The 15,219-nt window shown below is 39.1% G+C and overlaps 1 protein-coding gene and 1 long non-coding RNA gene across 2 annotated transcripts in view; one reads left to right on the top strand and one right to left on the bottom strand.

Moving 5' to 3' along the window:
- Window positions 1-6,009, bottom strand: part of LOC140946069 (uncharacterized) — a 6,719-nt gene extending 710 nt beyond the window's left edge. Inside the window, exon 1 of the long non-coding RNA XR_012166801.1 lies at window positions 5,259-6,009. This is a non-coding gene — a long non-coding RNA (uncharacterized lncRNA). The remainder of the gene's footprint in view (window positions 1-5,258) is intronic.
- The window catches only part of LOC140945377 (substance-K receptor-like), a 38,490-nt gene that overhangs the window by 11,303 nt on the left and 11,968 nt on the right, over window positions 1-15,219 (top strand). The window lies entirely within an intron of this gene.

Below are 15,219 nucleotides of genomic sequence, written 5' to 3'. Positions count from 1 at the left end.
TTCCTAGACCTTCACTTGCTGGGGGATTGTGTGTTAAAACAACTCGGAACATTGCATTGAAAGCCTGTTGTCAAGAATACAAATAAGAAGAGATGGTATTTACAACATACCTAGACTGTATTTTTCAGTAGATACTGGAAAAGAATCAAGAATGCATTGTGAATCTAAGCATTAAGATTTTGAGCCAAATACAGGATCAAAAGACGTTAGTCAATAAAAAGGAATGTGGATATTTTTTGGGAAAAAGGAAATCAATACAGCTTGAATGTCTCAGGGCTGGTTTGCATGTTTCTAAAATTCATACATGTAATCTATTGACAATATTTTGATGTTTCTCTTTTTAGAACAATAATAATATCATTGATCAATCAAATAAAGTAGGTGGATAAAAGTTCAGTATTTCCTTTAACATTAGAAGAAAAACTGTTGTATACATACTAATAATTTATACACAGCTGTATATCGTTATTATTGTGGTTCAATTTTATCCCTGGATAATTTTACTTTCCTTTGTGTCATACTCATTATCATACATTTTTCATACCCCAAAAAACAGGAAAAATTTAAATTGAAGTATAAAGAAAAAAATAAATATACCATCCATGTATGGCCAAAAGAAAAAAAAAATGATCACTGGTTCACTCAAAGCTGCACTGGGTGACTGTTTCTCCTAAAAAGGTTTGATCTCTCTGTTGGATACTCCCTTTTGCCCCACCAGCTACAGGTACATACCCCTCCCCCTTCAGGCATGCCATTCAACATAGATATTGTACTAAAAGAAGACCACTGTCAACCTTATTAAAAAGTTACTGAGTAAAAACATTGTTACTAGGAAACAGAAAAACCATTCTACTGAAGTGAATTATTGCAGTATCCTTCAAATTTTGGTTCCATTGCTTACATGTATTGTTTCTAGTAACAAAAAGTGCAAGTCTTAAGATGAAAGTTTCATGTTACAGAACAAAAAATATCCTTTCTTTTTCCAGGAAGGCCGTTTTCTCCCAACAACTCCCTACCAGGTAGAAATTTCATTCAAGTTTCATATAACATACTTTTTGTTTGTTTTGGCCATGAAGACCCTCTCTCCTTACAACTTTTAAAGATCCTAGAATCAAACAATGCAAATATCCCTTATGCACAACTGTCTTACAATATAGATTTTAAGGCTCAGCAAGGGAAAATTGGCAAAAAAATATACTTCAGTCCTTCACACGTAATTGAACTGTCTATCCCCTACTACACAGAGAGAAATAACTGGCAATGTAATTTTGCTTATCTGTGCAAATTAAGTTTGCTGTCATTAAGTTTCACAATCCCCCATAAGCAACCATGCAGTCTGTCTGGAGGTGTGCTGTTACCACCCCTGAAATCCCCTTAGCAAAAACCTTGCATGCCTCCCTCTAAAACAATAAATTACGATCACAGCAATTGCAGGCATGTGGTATCTTTCTGGTATACTATCGTACTAAAAAAAGACTACTAGTAATAATAATTGATCAGCAAGATTATTGTTTTGGTTATGATATTGTCCTTCCTGGCTGTAGCCCCTCTTAATATCTCCACCTCTCTTTTTTCTTTTTTTTTTTTTTTTTTCATACATACATACATACTTTATTGACTTTCCCAAGGGGCTTTTCAAAGACAATACATGATCCTATTTACAATTAAGAAATGTTTTAAAATATATATAAAATTACAATTCTTTAAGTAATTTAGTACGTAAACGAGTTTTAAAAACATCAATCGAGTTACACAGTTTAAAGGAATTGTCTAGGGAGTTCCATAAGTTCACAGTTCTATAGAAAAATGTTCTCTGACCGGCAGCTGTTCTAAAAAAGGGAATTTGTAAAAGCTGTGAATTTCTGGTGCTACGTCGGCTAACCTCTGCTCGCTTTATGAATTTTGATGTAAGGTATTCAGGGGCTTGACCGGTCATACATTTAAAAGCCATTGTAGCGTTCCGGTAATAAAGCTGACTGGGAACTGAAAGCCAATTTAGCTCCTTGCGAATTGGTGTAACATGGTCAAATTTACGCGCGCCGCTAACAATGCGGCATGCGAAGTTCTGCACTGCCTGTAACTTGTTGACATTACATTTTGAGGTATTTGACCAAACATTGGAGCAATAAAATAACCTGCTAAAAACTAAGGAATTAATAATCATCAAAAGTGTACGTTTGTCGAAGACATGCTTGACACGGTTTATCTGGCCAAGGCGGGACATGCACGAGGAAGCGGTTTTAATTATATGTTCATCGTAAGTTAAATTAGAATCCAAAGTCACACCAAGGTCTTTGGCGGTGTCTGTAGGGACAATGTCCTTACCCATAAAGGAAAGGTAACGAAATTGGAATTTTGCACGCATCTGCCTGCTGCCAAATATCATCAACTTGGTTTTGCCAGGGTTTAGTAACAATTGATTGTTGGAACACCATTCCCCTATTTTAAACAGGTCGTCTTCCAAATCAGCAATTGCATCCAGGTTGGCTTTAAGCTCGAAGGAAGTAATGAGTTTCGTATCATCTACATAACTCTGGGTGCTGCATTTCTGTGGGATCAATGGAAGATCGTTCGTATATATGCTAAAAAGAAGTGGGCCCAAGATGCTTCCTTGAGGAACGCCACTGGTCACAGACAAAGGCTCAGATAGCGTTGAATAGATTCGTACTACTTGTGACCTGTTGCTTAGGTAACTACGAAACCATTGGAGAGTGTCACTGGAAATTCCGACATCTTGCAATTTTAAAATTAACGTGTCATGATTGACACTATCAAAGGCTTTGCTCATATCTAATAGTACAACTGCCGTTAACTTCTTTTTATCGATGGCGTTAAGAATTGTGTCTGTTGTTTCAATGACAGATGTTTCACAAGAGTGCCATCTCTTGTTACCGCTTTGACTCTTTGATAGGGTGTCATTTGATTGCAGATACGAGGTGAGTTGATTATGTACTACCCTTTCGCAAACCTTCGATAAAACTGGTAGAAGTGAGATGGGTCTATTGTTGTTTGCCTGTTCATGGTCGCCCTCCTTTAGGATGGGTGTAACCTCGGCTGTTTTCCATTTTGATGGAAAAACACAGTTTTGAAAGGATGCATTAACGATAGACGTTATTGGGTGAACAATTGGATTAAGACAGTCTTTGATGACACGGATCGGAATTTTATCTATCCCGGGGGCCTTGTTTGAAGGCATCGCTGCTATTATACGCTCTACTTGTTTATAATCAACGGTACTAAGTGTGAACTGGTCAGAGGAAGCGTATTGTCTCGGCACGAAATAATTCTGATTAAGTGTTAAGTTGCATTCATTAGCCAGGGACGTAATTTTGTCAACAGTGCTCTGACCAACAGATACGAAGAACTGGTTAAATTCGTCTGCAACAGATTTGACGCTCTTACTAAATGTTCGCTGAGATGTAGATTTATTGGGGACACACTGGCGGATTGCTTTCCAGATATTATTGGTGTTATTTGGGTTCCTTTGGATTTGTTCAGCAACAAATTCTCGTTCAGCAATTCTAATTTCCCTCTTTACTTCCTGTCTGAAATATCTGTAGGCAGTCCAGGATAGCGGGTCATTTGTTTTCTTTGCTTTTTTACGCCAATCATCCCTGGTCTTCATCAATCCGCGGATGTTGTCGGTTACGCATGGGTTTGGCTTACAGCGTGCTTTAAAGGTTTTAACTGGAGCATGACGGTCGAGTATCTCAGTAAACAGCGAATCAAATGCATAAATTTTATCCTCGACATCGTCGAAAACATCGACTATGGACCACGGTGCCAATGATACGTCGTTGTTGAAATCAATAGGACAGTAGTGTTTAAAACTTCTGGTAGTAATATAAATGGGTTTGGAGCGCGCCTTCTTCAATCTTAAGGTGACATAAATTAGCTCATGGTCGCTGATCGAGCTTTCCATAACTGTAGCCGTTTGGACTTGTCTTGTATCCGATGCAAGGATAACATCTAAAATCGATTTCGAAGTCTCAGTAACTCGTGTTGGTGTGTTGATCAATATTGACAAGTTATAGGAACGGCAAAAGTTAACAAGGGCTTTAGCTCCAGGATCGTCGCTATTCTCAAGTCTGCAGTTCAAATCACCTAATAGATAAATTGGAACATTAAACGACGAGGCATAAATAAAGTTCTCTGTAAGATCTGAATCGAAACAAGATAAAGAAGTGTCCGGTGGTCTATAGGTTGTACAGACAAGGAAGGACTTCATGTTTCTGACGTGGATTTTTAGCCACAGTTGATGGAAGCCAGAGGCCGTGATAAGAGAAATGTCACTCAAGTACTCCGTCCTGTAATTTCGTGAGACATAAGCACATACTCCACCGCCAACCCTCGCCTGTCGGTCGATTCGGTAGATAACATAGCCAGGGATTTCTATCTCCAAATCCGTAACTGAACTGTTGAGCCATGTTTCGGATACGGTAAATATATCAAACTTATTTTCCAGTACCGCATTCTTTACAAGAACGAAATGCTCACGGCATTTGAGCGAGCGAACATTAAGATGTGCGATTTTAACATTGCCATTTGACTTTTCTGACTTGTCTCCACTAGAGCAGTTTGCAGGTCCAGGGTTAAGTTCCACATCATGTAGCAGTTGTATAACAGGTCTAAAGGTAGAAGTTGAGTTGGCGTAGTAGGCTGTAGTAGCGCTTGCTCGTTTCACTCTCATACTGATAGTGACATGCACGTGTGTCCGCCATTTTGTACAGTGTCTCGTATCCCAGTTTACCTCTTTAACCGACGAGGAATGCGGGAAACATAGACCAAAGTACTCGCTGGTAAAAGAATAATTTTGTTTATCTTTCCTCAAGGTATGAACAAGACACAAAATAAGTACAAGTCCAATAACTCGCGAGCTCAGAATCGCACGTCTGCCTTCCTTCATAGTGGTTGAAAAATGGGGCACCACCTCCCAAAGCAAACGGCCTATTCTCTGTCACATTTTTTCTTTTTTATGTGTTTCTTACCCAATAAAATACAGTTTTAGAGATCCAGTAGAAAGTGCTGTGAGAAAAAGGGTAGCTCTTTAGGATGTTTTACTGCCCTTTCCTAATAGTACCACCTGTTCTTTAAGAATTCCTCTTTCATCAACCATTTAAAAAATTCTTATACCTAATTCTCTTAACAAAAGCTCACGCTCTAACATTGAATAACTCTAATATTTCTTTACTCTACGTTCCTTGTAATTCTCTCACGTGCACTAAAAAAAACAATACTGGATCAGCAAACCTACTAACCTTAACTATGCGACACCATGCCAGAGGGTGTTCGAACAGCAGAAGACCGAGCCCCTGCAAAAACTTTACGTCGAGTGGCAAAGCCTTCCAGCTGTTAACACTTTTAACTGTGATCATAAGCTTTTTCCCCACGGTATTTCGCTCAGGATAGGCAATTTTGATTGATGACTTCGATGAATCAGAAGCCGCGAAAGCCAAACTCTTGAGTGACGCTCGATTACAAACAGCGAAAGACTCGCCATGACATTCCTCAAAACCGTGCAGTTGAGTGGAAGTTTCTGCAACTTTACGGGGCGTGATACAGCCTTCCAGCGGTGAACACTTTAAAATGTGGCCATAGACGTTTTCCCCATTCTATTCCGCTCAGGAAATTATATTTTGATTGATGACTTCTCTAAATCAGAGGCCGCAACAGCCACAAAACGTTAACGACACTCGTTCTGAAACATCGCAAGACTCGCCATGATATTCCCCGCAGCTGCATGATATTTATCGTTAAAACAATACTAAATCTTCTTTGTTTGGTCATGACATTTGCTTCAATGGCCGGCTAGATACCTTCTCAACATTCTCGGCATTCAAGATACATAATTCCGTTAACCTGTGGGTAAAAATAACGAGAAAACCAAATGGCATCGGGCGTCCATCTTGGTGCTTCGCGCGAAAACAGAGCATCAACTCTGCAACCGGATGTGATGTCATAAATCGGTGGATCATAGGTACACGAAATTTCGCTAAGTCGTGGGCCCCCCCTGGTCTGGTGTCAAATTTAGGAACAATTTATTATATTCATGTTCAAGTTAAGTGTGATGCTATAATGTTTAAGTTGATACATTGATAATTGTCTGTAGAACCATAATATCATCGTATTTCACTAGACACCATCAAGGCAATTTTTAAGATTGTAACTTCAAAGACAGTTTAATTGAGCCCACAGAGTTTTGTTAAGGTGATCACTGGTCACTATTACAGACACTGGTGCTGACTTTATTGTAGTCAATGTCTGTAATCAAGAGGCTTCGTTGGTCTATGAAGCTCATATATGACTGCTTTTGTAGATTTTTTGTTAGTTATATGTGGAAACTGACAATGTGTCATTCTTTGTGAAAAATAGCAGTTGTAAAGCGTTAAAAGCAAAGGGTGTCCTTCATGGTACAACATGGCCAAAGATTCTGAGGTTTAACGTTGCAGTCACTTAATGTTATACAGTATTTTATATATTTTGGGATGTGATTCTATCCAGGGAACTGATTTCTCAGAATTTTCATGGCCCATGAAATCAATGTATGTGGTTTCATGGCCCAACATGGCACATATTTAATGGTATATTCATGACCCATGAAATCAAAATTGTCATTTCTCATTTTTCACGACCCCTGAAATCTCTGAGTGTAATTTTCATGGCCCATGGAATCTATAACACATCAACTTTTCATGGCTCATGAACCCTAGTGCCAGATATTTCATGGCAATTTCATGAGCCATGACACCCATTATCAACTTTTCACAGAAAATTCGTGGCCGGAAAGATAGGCCATGAAAATGAAATATCTGTATTCAGGGCCCTGAAAAATGCTTTCCTGGGTTTTTCATAACATTTTCATGGGATTTTCATAACATAGCAGTTGATAGTGCTAGTAGTCATTGAGGGTCAAAGATGAGCCCCGTTGGTGGATTCCCTTTGGATTCCCTCGCAAACAGTGGATTCCCTTTATTAATAGCGGAGCTCCACGCGCGCGTGGGCGGAGCCCCATAGCTAAGAAAATCTACCCTTCCCAGAAAATTTGGTAATCACGTGACCGACCGACCGACCGTCCGTCCGCACCACAGGACAACCAATGTTTACTCTCACACTTTCTAGCTACTTTGGGAGCCCAGGAGAAAGCTGATTGCACATCAATGTTGTCATCAACTGACAACTGTCAAAACAGGGTATCCGCTGACCATTATCACCTGACCGAATCGCGGGCTCAGGTGTCGACCCATCGAGGTCGAGTATTTTTTTGAAGTTATCCGCTGACAATTTTCTCGTTTTCAATTGATCGCAGGCTCACGTTTACTTTTGTTTTAAATTCATATCAAATATGTTGTGTTTATGTCAGTATCGCCCCGCACTATTACGATTTTGATTTCAAACTGACTTCAGACGCAAAAGTTCAGCCAGTGTTTTTAAAATACAGGGGCCGGTTGCTCGAAGCCTGGTTAGCGCTAACCGTTGGTTAAGAGGTATCAAAATGTATAGGTTTCCATGGTATTTAACGCTGGTTAGCACTAACCATGCTTCGAGCAACCCTGGCCAGGCGGAGAAGACCTTTTCTTACCATGGGCACGTGTTGGTCACGCTCCACGTCCAATTTTTATGCTCTGATTGGTTAAAATTTGACAGGTGAGTTCATGCGTAAAATTTATGCAGCATCTTGAAAGTTGTTTACTTTGACAGCTGAAGCTGACAGAGTTTTGAGTCAACTTGTGATGTTTTTAACTGTCTTTTTCCACTGGATGTACAAAATGAAATACAGCTGTTATCAAGAGTGTTGTCTCATTCATGGCTGATTCGTTTTTTGGGTTTTTGGTTGAAAAATGGGTCGCTTGTCAAAGCCGATAATCCGATTTCGGATGGCATCGTTTTTGTTTTTCACCTAGCTGGATGCGTACGAGAATTACAAAGGCTCAAGCGATCCTTGCCTTACTTGATAGCTTTCAGGAGCTGCATCTCGAAATATGGTAAGCCTGAGTAATTATTGTATTTAAATCTAATTTCATGAAGTCCAGCTGCGCAGTTTATGAAGCTAGTTTATGCACGTTTGTATTAAGATTTGACTGAGACACTGATCTGACCTCGTATGAGGTTTGATATGAGCTTAAGCTTACAGAACATTAAAAAGCCTTCAGTCGATATTAATTCACCTTTAATAGAAAGAAAAACCTTTCCGAAGAATATTTAGTTATAATTTTGGCTGTAGAAAGAAAGCTTTGAACGATTTTCTTTTCGTGACTTCATCTTTGAAAACAGCCAACACCGGGAAACCGGCGGCTTAAAACATAAACTTTAAGCTTACTAGTAAAGACTTGAGGATTCTTAGACACACTTAAATACTCATTTGTTTTCGTGAATGAAAATTGTTGTCTCTGTAAATGTTCTATCGAATTATTTTTCTTTATGATTTTTGGTAGTCTCAAAAGTGTAATTTTCATCGCTTTGCCGTTTGTTTTCAGCCGTTCATAAACATCGCTCGCAGGAGTACTCAAAATGCCAAGCGTATCAAACGCTTAGATTACACATCGTTATAAAACCGTTAATAAAAAATAGACTCAATAAATTCTCTATCACGTTGAAGCGTAACTCTTTTAAAATTTCTTCGCAAATTTGGCGCTTGCCAAAGTTAGAACCGGCTGGCCGTATAGGTGATTTTGGAAATTTTTTGAATGGTTTCGCTAATTAAAAGTCCACGCGTGCCTCTATGGTCCTGAATATTGAATGAATGCAATTTGTCTTGAAAAATTGTGAAATACTGCATTTTGTACGAGGTCTGTATGATAAAAACAGGGCCTCATAGTACTCTTTCTCCTCAGACGTGGTGTATAAAAAAAAGATTGGTTTGCACGCACCCAGATTTATTGGCAAGAATTTGTAAACTTGTCGAACGCAAAAAAATCGCTCTGATTTGTTTTCCAAGAATTTGTTTTGCACGCCTTATCTACTGTGATCAAGAGCCATCATTGCTCTTAAATGTGACCGAAGACTATTTTTTGGGTGTACATATAAGGCTATATCAACTCGATACAAAATTTGTTTCACTCCAAAATCACTTAGCTTTTCCCTCAAAAGTCACACGAATGTGCCCTTGCGTTAACTGATTTGTGGAATACAAAATTATTGCTTGATTTAAGTTATAAATTTATCAATGGGAGCTTCGCTTTTAGCTGTGGCTAAATATATATATTATGTATAAGTGCCTTCCCGCATACTAATTCGGTATAGGTTTACTAATGAGCATCACTCTACTCCAACAGAAACAATAGGCTTGCCTATGGTTGCCCGGACCCTTTGAACCCTGATTGGATAGTGAAAAATCTATTCTATCTTCCAAATAAAAGCGGCTAGATTTCGAAAGCGCTATCGTTCTTGTTGCAATCGCTTTGCTGAAAAAAAAGTCTTAATATCACCAATATTATAGGAAAATTCATTACCTGACGAGGGAATTCCACTAAATTGCACTCGAAAACCGATATCGCACGGATCGCGAAGCGATGAGTGCGATATCGGTTTTCAAGTGCAATTTAACGTGGAATTCTCGAGTCAGGTAATGAATTTTCCTTGAATCGCATAATTGAATAAAAATCAGAAGAAAAAAAAAAGAAAACAGCAATAATATTGTTTGTTTTTATCCTGAGCGCGCGCTCCAGAAAGCCATTTCAAAGTCAACTGTCAGAACTGTCATTGCGTTAGCAAATAGGGAGCAAGGTCAGTCGTACACGTTTGAACCTTCGACAACTTTTTTTGCACCTTGTGCTTGTTTTTACATTTGTTTTCAAACTTTTTTACATGAAAACAAGCTTCACACTAATCGTAAGGATAAATAGAGGTATTTTACTGAATTTAGAAGCCGTTTATGTAGAACGTCTTTTTTCAAATTGGTCATTTGCTCGAGAAGGAAAATAATTTACACCTTTTACCTCTTCGGCGGCAAAACTGAAAGAAATCAAGTGTCCAAGCGAAAGCACTGAAAGTTTAACATGTTTAACGTCGCGATTGACATAAGGTAAGTACCTTGAAATGTTTTAGAAATGCTGTTCAAGTTCAGCTCTGTTTTGTACTTTTCTAAGTACCACGATTCAGGACGATTGCAAGCGGCGTACTCTTTTTCGTGTTTTCGGGGGCCATGTCCTCTTTGAAGGTATTTATGTCTTCTTCTGTATATGGGACAATCGACCCCGGCACTTCCTCCGTTGTCGCTTCTCCGTTTTGTTTGGTTGAACTTTGGATTGCCATTTTCTGGGCCGTGTTCACAGGATTTTCTTGTTTTCTCGTTGTCGCGAGCGAAAGAGGTTTTATGTCTCTTCGAGAATCTGTAGTTCAGTTCAAAACAAGGAAGAACCTCCGGCTCACTTTAAAAAACGCTTTTGTTTGTTTTTAACTCTTCAAAAAGTGACAATGAATGGTTTTGAAAACATTTTAAAATGACATTGTAGAAAACCTTTTTTGCATGTTGTTGTGTTAGAATTTGTGACCCTCCACAGGATTTTAATGCTAAAGGTGAAAGCACGCGCACGACACGCTTTCACTTTAAAACAAAAGAATTTATTTTAACACACTTTAGCACGCTTGCAATCTTGCCTCATTAGCAATTTCTTTTGTTTCAGAGGACACGCTTGAGACAATCAAGCGTGAGCAAGTCGAACAAAAGAGCGTGTTAAAGTTTTCAAACAAAAGCTCCGTGCGAAAAAGCACAACACGCTTTCAGTGTGGGCAAAAGCACGCAAGGCGTGTTATCTATAAGCTAAATAAATTTCCTCTACAAAAAGGAACCGCAAATGATTATCAACGGCACCTTTTTTTGGTAACTATAAGAAAGAAAAAGTTATACCTCAGCGATCGCAGCGATAGTATCTGCAGTGCCGTAGCCAGACCAAACGGCCAACCGAGGCAGGCGGGAGTTGCTAGGGGGGTTCGGGGGCATGCCCCCCCCCCCCCCCCCCGAGAAATTTTGAACTTTAGTCTCTCGGAAATGCGATTTGCAGCGTTTTCTGGGCCTTTCGGTAACTTTTTTTCGAGTTAATTTAAGTGGAATTTAAAAAGCAATAATCAGAAACAAGCTACATAATCTGGGTGACCGTTAACCTCGCCAATGGTTTTGATCAGTATTTGTTCAAAAAAAAATTGGGTTAACGTACGTAGCCCCTTGAGATCGATGATATGGTAATTTTTTCTTAGTATATTGACTGAATTGCTGAGTTCTTTGTAATATCATGATGCGTTAAAAATATCCGATGATCGCTTATGTAAAATAAAAATGATCGGCGAAATTCGTCAAAATTTTACCGAGGCGAGTGCCTCGGTTGGCCTCATACTAGCTACGGCGCTGATCTGATTGAAAAAACGTTGTCGCTTGAAAAGTATAAACAGTGAACGGTGTGACCTACTGGATTTATGGGTAGAACTATATTAGCATTGCAAAATCAAAGTTCTTTCCAGAAATGGAAAGAACTTTAGCTCGATCTAAAGGGGTGACGGTCAAGCTACTCGAAAGTGATGTCGTTTGAAGTTATGTCGTCCAAAACCTGGTAATATGAGTTTTGTCGCCCAAAATTCAAGAAAAGTCGCCGCAATCCTCCCTCATTCTACAGTGTTTTTAGTTTACAGATTCTTGTTTTTTTTCGTCCTGTGAAGAACGAGATATAGTACACGTTTACAGCGCTTGATTCGTCTTAGCATAGCGTAACGAGATATCTTCACATAAATTATGATTGATAGCGCTTCGTTCGTCAGGGGCACCTGACGGCGATTTCCTCCTAAATGCATCCTAGCATCCTAGGACAACTTCAGTCTTTTCGAAATTACAAGGGCTTCAGCATTATTTTCCCGAAAAATTTAGCTTCCAATTGAAAGTTTCAGGAAAGTGAGAATTTTATCGTATTTTCGGTTCCGAAAATTTTAGGATTCCTTAATTCTCTACGAAAAATAGCTTAACTGGGGAATGAAATGGAAAAAACTAAACTTCAGAAAATCGTAAGGAATTTATTAGATAACCTTCGAAAATTTTACATGCATGGAACGGTCATCTAGAAATGTTTAGCCTTCCTCAACCTATAGAAAATTCTAGGCAGTTTTTGTTTCTCCGATTTAATTACCTTCGTTCTTCTCAGCATGGCTTAAAGAAATATATTAAACTAATTTATTCAACTTCATTTCTCTGTGCATTACTGCTAATAAATATTCCGGTGGCATAACTATAATTTTCAGGCGACATAACTTCAGTGCCTCGTATGCGATAGCAGGCCTCTTTGCGATTCCGGTCAACAGCCGACAGCCGGAGGAATTGGTTTACACTGATCTCGCGTTTTTCCAGGCTAGACCACCATTAAGTCGTCATTTTCAAATGGCTACGGTTACTATCAAATTCCAAAACAGTCTCAATTGGTATATTTGATTCACTTCGACCAGTCATCAATGCTGATTAAATCCGCTAAAAACCCAAGCCATTTTTATCATCTTGGCGGTTTTAGTAATCAAGCGTGTTCAGCGTGTCTTACCCAAATTGCACGCTAACCGTGCTATAATTCGCACACTTACCGTGACATATGGCACGCTACAAAAAAACAAAAGGTCTAGCGTGTTAAATTTGCCAAAACAAAGGCAAGTGTGTCCGTCTTTGTTTTTTCAATTTAATATGCGCATATCCGTGATCTACGGCACGCTAAGCGTGTCGTGCTAGTGTGTCGTGCGCGTGCTTTCACCTTTAGCATCAAATTCCTGTGGAGGGTCACATTTGACGATAGTTGTTACGTAGATGCGAAACAATATCGCTTAGCGTCGTTTTCAACTCGCAATTCCACACTAAATACCTCGCTTCGTTAACCAATCAGAATGCGAGAATTCACTTAATTATGCGATTCTCTTTAAAACATTGCGCCAAACATGCAAGTCGAATCGAGCGCTTCACCTCTATTGACGAAGTGGAAAAAGTCCAGCGACAAAGGATAGCCAGTTTTATCGGATGTATTTCTAAAGTTTTATTCATCTTTACACCGTGTTGGTCACTAATTAAGTTTAACAAATGATTGACTCGAGCTCTAAAATTTGCCTGTGTGCCTTTTGTTTGACAAACAATAAGTCATACCCAACACCTACTCTGATTGGATAGTCCCAGATGTATTGTTAAGAGTCTATAACAAGACCTGAACACTACATGCAAGCTATTTTATGCGAAGTCTTGTTCCAGTTCGAGTCTCAGACCGTCAGTTCCGTTTACCCTCAACAAAAACAACATGGCTAGCAAGTTTACAATTGGAACCCCAAACACCCTCGGAAAGTGTGGAATATTTATGTTGAAAGAGAATATCGGAAACTAAGCTACCTGTTTCAAACACCTGAACGGAACAACGGAATTATCACAGAAAGCTTAAGACAATTAAAAACGTTCATACACCAGCAAAGCTCAACAATCATGTTTCATTGCTTTTTCGGAGAGAACTTAAGCGAATTTGAAATCGCCTGGAAGGTGATAAGTCTCCTCCTGGAGCTTTCACAGAACGTGATGAAACAAAAAGATGAAGCATTCGCCAAGGTGGTTTGGATACAAATAACAAACCTGATCAAAATGCTCCAATTTCGGTGTGGAAGTAAATTCACCGTTTTACCCACGGACGGTAAAAACTCTGACCAGTGGAGACGAGAAGATCCTGGAAACCGCGAGGCTAGTCAGCTCACCGGAATTCGAAAGATTAAGAGAAAACGCAAAATACGAGACCTTAAAACACTGAAAGTCAAAGTTTTTGTCTACCTATAAACTTTGTTTATCATTTATTGCTTAATCATGTTGAGCGCCGATAACCAGACAAAGAGGTAGTCGAAGTCCAAATAACTTACCCCCCAATACAATAAGTCTCGCCTATTCCGTAAATTAACCCCAAACATGTTTACAACTTACCAATCATGGAGAACGGAGGTATTTCGAGCTTAATTACGAACCTCCGACTGTGTGTCCTTTTGTTAGTTGTGGTGTGGTGTTTACAGAAAGAAGCCAATGTGTTTTCAACCAAACGGAACGTTTCGCGCAATAGTGACTTAAAAAATGTTCCTGTAGAGGTTACAAACGTTAAAACGGATCTTTAAACATTAATTTTTTCGTTGATTTTCGAGGGCATCAAGGGCAGAAAGGGCAGAATTTTAGTGTTTTTTCTCAGACACACGCACAAAGATCACGCGTGGAAGTTGCGCGTGGGAACACACTCGCGCCTCAAGTCAGAGAATGACTTGACTTAAATGAGATTTATTTATCAATAACTTTCGTAATATGAAAAGGAACATGAAGCATAAGTGTTTTATTTACGAATCACTCGATTCAAAATTAATTGCGAGTCAATTTATTCCAATGAAAGTGTTTCCGTAAACAGGGGCGTATCAGTTTTGAAGTCATCATTAAAAGGTGTGTTCCTGATACTTACTTCTCTTTCGAGTTGTTTTGTTTTTTTTTTCCTTGAAAAGAAAACACACCGCTGGTGAGATTGTATGCTAATCGCAGGTCCAACAACTCTGTTTATTTTAGTCTTTGTGGGACCACGAGGGGCCATAGGGGCCTTGTTTAGCACTGTGGTTTTTCTTTACGCGGGTGATTGAAACGCGCGTGGCTAGACAGACAACAAGCCATGTTTAGCATATCAAACCATATTATATTTACAAACTATGTACAAATGACATTCTTTAGAAATCTGAAGTCTTTGAAAATAGAGTCTTTGAATCACAAGGACTGAATCCTGATTTTTTATTTTAGAACAACACTACAAATTACCAGGCACTCCTTCAACGAACATAATGTTCGGAATGTTTTTAAGCATCTCATCGTAGGCTGGTTGATACATGCTATAACACCAGATGATATTTTCCGGGGCACCATCAGTCATTTCTTTTCCTGATTCAAGTAAACGTTTTACAAACAGACTTTTCCCATAACATGTTGGGCCAGCCACAAGCGCGGGGAAAGGATGTTTCCATCTCGGGTCCATGATAACAACTGATTAACTGAATTGTGTGCACTCTCATTTATAGAAAAATTGTTTTAGGTTCAGCGTCTTTCTCGTAAACACGAACCACATTGGTGTTTTGTAGTTTAGCAAACTGTAGCTAATATTTTCTTTCTATCCCCGATAATTCATGAAGCCGAGTTAAATGATCTGCTAATCGAACTAAAAAATTTGACCCGCAACCTGGTATCCTCCGCGCCATGTTATCTCTGTGAAA

The sequence above is a fragment of the Porites lutea genome, chromosome 8, assembly GCF_958299795.1.
Source record: "Porites lutea chromosome 8, jaPorLute2.1, whole genome shotgun sequence".
Taxonomy (NCBI): Eukaryota; Metazoa; Cnidaria; class Anthozoa; order Scleractinia; family Poritidae; genus Porites; species Porites lutea.
Note: the sequence above shows the minus strand (reverse complement) of the source record. Positions and strands in the feature narration are given on the sequence as shown.